The sequence below is a fragment of the Oryza sativa genome, chromosome 8 (assembly GCF_034140825.1).
Source record: "Oryza sativa Japonica Group chromosome 8, ASM3414082v1".
NCBI lineage: Eukaryota > Viridiplantae > Streptophyta > Magnoliopsida > Poales > Poaceae > Oryza > Oryza sativa.
Genome location: NC_089042.1, coordinates 9,488,614 through 9,494,613, shown reverse-complemented (window position 1 = coordinate 9,494,613; position 6,000 = coordinate 9,488,614). Strand labels below are relative to the sequence as shown.

The 6,000-nt window shown below is 35.8% G+C and overlaps 1 long non-coding RNA gene and 1 pseudogene across 1 annotated transcript; both read left to right on the top strand.

Moving 5' to 3' along the window:
- Positions 1–1,326: 1,326 nt before the first annotated feature.
- LOC136351526 (protein FAR1-RELATED SEQUENCE 5-like) lies at positions 1,327–3,499 on the top strand (annotated as a pseudogene).
- Positions 3,500–4,267: 768 nt separating this feature from the next.
- On the top strand, positions 4,268–5,166 carry LOC107282031 (uncharacterized). The gene is made up of 2 exons (XR_001548179.2): positions 4,268–4,537; positions 4,763–5,166. It is a non-coding gene; the product is annotated as an uncharacterized lncRNA (long non-coding RNA).
- The last annotated feature ends 834 nt before the right edge of the window (positions 5,167–6,000 follow it).

The window sequence follows — 6,000 nt, the reverse complement described above, 5'->3', positions numbered from 1 at the left end:
TTATCTTAAAAAAATCGGAAATTTTAATCCTAAAATTTTGTCACCTAAATACGTTGCCAAAATATGCCACTTATTATTTTAGGTATACTTTTTTCATTCTAGTAAAAAGTTGGATAGTAATTTTTTTACTATTATTGTAAAAGTTTCTCAATATAATTTTTTATTTATGTATAAAGTTTATCAATCATTTTTTTACATATAAAGTTTATAAATGAAAATATTTTATCTACATAGAAAATTTATGAATCTATTTTTTTTGTTTATTTATAAAGTATATCAACATAAATGTTTTCTTTTATGTATAAAGTTTATTAATGAAAATATTTTATATATGTAGAAATTTTATGAATATAAATTTTTATTTACATGCAAAGTTTATGATGATTCATATATAATTTCAAGTAGATGGAGTTTACAATTTAAGCTTATTTCTATTTGAAAATAGAAGTTTCGGAATCTAACATATCAAAAATGTTGATAAGAAGGTTTTCGTATCAGGATGCGTCTTCCCTGTCCCGATACCCTGTTCCTGGCGACGTGTCATCTTCTTATTCGCTGGGTCTTTTCTGGTGGGCCAGTACGCATGCGCTCCTCTTTCACTTAAACGGCGTCAACGTCCCGTGTTATACTATCACAATTAATTTGGAAACAACGCAATTTAAGCGCTAACAAAAATATGGCGCCAAGCAAATAAAATTAGTGGCGGGAAAAAGGATTAGAGCGGTACATAAGTACAAATACACAGTTATTTTATTTTCATCTACACAGATTGCGTCTCCACACTAACAAGAACTCTCCCAAATCTTGGCACCATGCTAGATGAACTCCCGATTCCTAGACCAATGCCATCACAATTGCAGAATACAGTAACATGCGGTACGTTCGCATTCTTGGATGATACTTCTGCCCCATCATCATCATCATCAAATCCTGCTGAGTCCACATATCCCTCTGATGGCCTGGGAAGAAATCAATTAGAAGCTGTAAGATCCCTATATATTCTCCTTTACATTTTGTTAAATTAGTTGCATCTAAACTGTAAGATCCGGACATGTGCACGTGCATATGAACAACTATATTCATCGTTCCTTTTTTTTTTTTTGCAATTTTTTGATGGAAACTATTACCACAGATAAAACTAGGATGAAGGAACAAATGAAGCTTCTCATACAATAAAATATCTGGAAGACTTGGTGCCAAAGATTGGCATGAAATTTAGCTCTGAACAAAAAGCTTATCGACTTCTACAATGATTATCTTAAGAAAGGTTTCAGCATTAGAAGAAGCAGCTATCATTACATGGGAAATACTAAAATTATAAAAAACATGACATTTTGTTGTTCTCGTCAAGGTAAATTCTTTGTTTCTTTTTATAGTTACATTAACTTTCAATTAGAGACATTTTGTTTCAATTAGTGCACTGTATTAACAGGAAGTAGAGGTACTGACAAAAGAGCAGAAGCTTCAGGCTATGGCGATAGTTATAGTAGGCCAGAAACTCGATGCAAGTGTCAAGCATGTATGAAGATAAGTCTCATAGATGGATTCTATTCTATCTATCACTTTGTGCCTGAACATAACCATAATCTTGCCACTAGAAGTCAGGCTCATCAGTTACGATCACAAAGGAAGATTAATGAAGCTCAAGTTGCAAGCGTTGAAGTCGCAAAATCCGTAGGGATTTCTACTAAAGCAGCTATTGATTTGATGGCAAAACAAGCTTGTGGATTTGAGAATCTCGGGTTTACTCGTGTTGACATGAAGAATAAATTATACTCCAAGAGGTCCCTACAAACCAAACAAGGTGATACTGGAGGAGTGTTAGAATATATGGAGAAGAAAGCATCAGAAGATGTCAAGTTTTTTTATTCTATTCAGGTTGATGAGGATGACTTAATTACAAACATTTTCTGTGCTGACTCTAAAATGGTTGCCGACTATGAAAATTCTGGTGATGTTGTATGCTTTGACACAACATATAGAAAGTTGGATGACGGACGACCTTTTGGTTTGCTTGTAGGAGTGAATAATCATAAGAAGACTACTGTTTTTGGTGCTGCTCTTCTATATGATGAGACCGCTAATAGTTTTGTTTGGTTATTTAAAACTTTTCTAAATATTATGTCAGGAAAGAAGCCAAAAACAATTTTGACAGATGAAGATGGAGCTATGGCTAAAGCAATTAAAATAGTTCTTCCAGAAACTCATCATCGGATATGTGTATGGCACATGAATCAGAATGCCTGCAAGCACCTTGCTGGGTGTGTTAAGGACTATAAGAAATTTAATGCTGACTTTCAGAACTGCATATATGATCAGGAAGAGGAAGAAGAATTTTTACGTGCATGGGGCCAATTGCTTGAAAAATATGAGCACCAGCAAAATACATGGTTGTAACGGATTTTTAAGAAAAGGGAGCAATGGGCATTAATATATGGCCAGAACATGTTTTCTGCGGATATGAGTACCACCCAAAGAAATGAAAGCCCGAATAATGAATTAAAGGGTTATATTAGTGTGAAGTATGGCATGCTTTCTTTTCTTGAGCACTTTGACAGATTGGTGGGAGATAAAAGATATGAAGAGGTAAAGTGTGACTTTAGAGCAACACAAAGTACACCGAAGCTAAAGGCAGAGTTGAGAATTTTGAGAGATGTAGCAGAAGTTTATACTCCAGCAGTTTATAAGATATTTGAGGAAGAGGTAATGCAGACTTTGAATTGTGACATATTCTACTGTGGTGAGGTTGATGCAGAAAAGGTGTACAAAATAAAGGCCAACGGTAAATGCATCTTGAACATGTTCATCTTGAACATGTTGTTAGATACTCTCCGTTGGAATCCAATGTTAAATGCAGTTGCAAGAAGTTTGAATTTGCTGGCATCTTGTGCTCTCATGCACTGAAGATACTTGACGTCAACAACATCAAATCAGTTCCTCAACAATACTACCTCCGTTTTTTAATAGATGACGCCATTGACTTTTTCTCACATGTTTGACCATTCGTCTTATTCAAAAAATTTACGTAATTATAATTTATTTTGTTATGAGTTGTTTTATCACTCATAGTACTTTAAGTGTGATTTATATCTTATACATTTGCATAAAATTTTTGAATAAGACGAATGGTCAAACATGTGAGAAAAAGTCAACGACGTCATCTATTAAAAAACGGAGGGAGTATATATTAAAAAGATGAACAATTGATGCAAAAGCACTGCATATAAATGGCAACAGCAATATGCATGATGACCCTAGAATAAAGATATCAGATCGATACTCCTCATTGTGTAGAATGTTTGTTCGAATAGCTTCTACAGCTGCAAAATCTGAAGAAACATACTCCATGTCTACTAATTGTGTTGAAAAATTGGCAGAAGATATAGAGAAGTTCTTGAGAATCAGAAGTGATCTAGATTTGGACGATGTTAGCATCGATCACATCATGGACCTTCTAGATCCAAGCTCATGCACTTTGATGCAGCTGGACATTGATTAATTTGCACGAGCTGAACCATGCATCAGCTCCAACTCAGCGGCAAGGCGCTTGATCAGTGGTGGCGAGCTCGAGACAATCGACTGCTCGGGCAAGCGGTGCTCGAGCTCACCCGTAAAGCGGCGGAATCTGGCGGAGTTCATCTAGGTCAAGGTGGGGAATTTTTATTTTGTTGTAGTAATAGTAGATCAGCGGCATGGAGAGAGAGGAATTAATAATGTATATGATACCTTCTGTTGGGGGAGGGAAGGGATATGTTACGCCGTTGTGGGAAAAAAGAACGGAGACGTTGACGCCGTTTAAGTGAAAGAGAAGCGCATGCGTACTGGCCTACCAGAAAAAACTCGGCGAATGAGAAGATGACACGTCGCCAGGAACAAGCGTATCGGGACAGGGAAGCCGCACCCATATCAAATACTAGAAAATTTCACTTTATCTTTGGAATTTTTTCAGTATAATAGAATGAATGTATTTTCTTAATATTTAGTAAAGCAGCCTAACTGTAATCACGCGAAACCCTCAAACTGATCGCACGCTTTAATTTGCATGTATGCAGAAGTTCTTTTGGTCCTCAAACTATTTAGGCGCATATGCATGCGCATTAATTTGTTTTTTCCTGGATTAACTGGTCAATAGCCGTGGTAATTAAACATCAAAATATAATTATCGGCGTGCAGGCTGAAAGTGTACTCGCGGCAGTAGAAATTAACATGCGAATGCGCCTACGTTATAGGGATAGATGGATTGACCAGATCGATCCAGTCGATTATCCCGGCTGCTGAAAAGGGCCGCTCCTGCATTCTCATTAGATAGCCGATCCTCCCTATAAATATAGGTACATCCACACTCATTAGCATCACAAAGTAGCTAGATTTCATTCCTAGCTAGAGTGCATTTAGGGTTATATCGATCTAATCATTTCTCCCTTGCCAATTAAGTCTCCATCGATCGGTAAATCAGCTATGGAAGCGAGAAAAGCCAGTGTTGTTTGCTGCATCTTACTGCTTGTGTTAGCACTTGGAGGTCCTGCTTCTGCCACAGGTTCATCTTAATTCTCCCTCAACCCATTTGATTTCATCTTTCGAAGAAACTGCATGCGTTCTATATGCTCTGAATTTTATTTGTTTTCTTGAGCGGTTCTCTATAGATATCTGTCAGTGATGAGATTATAGGGGACAGTTTACAATTAATGTTTCATGTGATTTAATAAATGATAAGCTAGATTATTTTATAAGCTAGCATCTAATGAGTTCTTTCTCTTTGTAGATTATTGCTACAAAGCCATTGGCAAGCTGATCGTCTGCGTGGGTCCTACGTGCAAGTTGGACTGTTGGCTTGAGGCGAAATACAATAAAGGCAGAGTCAAGCGTCACAAGTGCATGAAACATGGCATATTTGCCAAATGTTACTGCGAAATCTGTGTTACATTTTGAGGGAATCGATCGACAATTTGTAAAAGTCTTTAGTTGATTTAGTCTCGTGTAATAATCTAGTACGTTGTTTGCTAGCTAGTTTCTTTTAATAATTGATTAGTTTTGGGAGTTGCTTTTGTTTGGATATAGGATATGTGATTATTTAATTTCTTCCTCCAATGTATCAGTTATCACTGTACTCTCATTCAAGATTTTTTTTAAAATAAAGTATAAGTGATAATTGCATTATAATTTTAATTAACTAAGATATCCTCATCGTTTGGCATATTCATATGCTTATCAGCCAAAATTTGAATTTTCAACGTTAAATTTGGAGCTGATTTTGGGGTTTTTTCATCAAAGTTTATTTTTCAGCCTTTGCTTTTAGATCACTAAGAACACAATATAAAAGTTTTATTCACAAATTACTTTTCGTTTGCAAATATGCCATTTGGCTTATTCCACCAATATACCAAACGATGGCACCCTAACATTCTATGAAATGTAATTTTGTGAGACATATATATGCCTCTTAACAAATGTAGCATATATAGCGTTTGTCAACACAAGTAAACTGAATTACAATTATTCTTCTTCCCTTACGTTTGACATACCTCTATTTCACAGTATTACAATATTAACATCGGCCTTTATCACGATCATTAAAAGTTTGTGAAATGTAATCCTGTAAATTGTACCTTACATTTGACATAACACTAATTTTGTTGATCTCATTGATCATGCCTCGTAGCCACACAAACAGTGTGCAGATTTGCAGTGTAGTGATAAAATTGCTCGCTACTGATCGAAATTTGCAACATGATAGGCTAAAGTTGTAACAAAATTACGGTTTTAACGAAATGGCTACATTTGTATGAAATTTCACTGAGAAAAAGAATCTCAATGGACTGCGCTTATACTCTCAAACCTGTGGTGAGTGATTGCTTTTTCTCTTGGTGGTAAAGCACGATAATTTAATTAGTTATTCGAAATAAAAAGTATAACAATGCAAGGGCCAGATTGCGATTGTTGTGCTATCCTGTGATTATTTTTTTCATCTGCCACGGAAGAAGTAGTTGTGGAACTTAATCA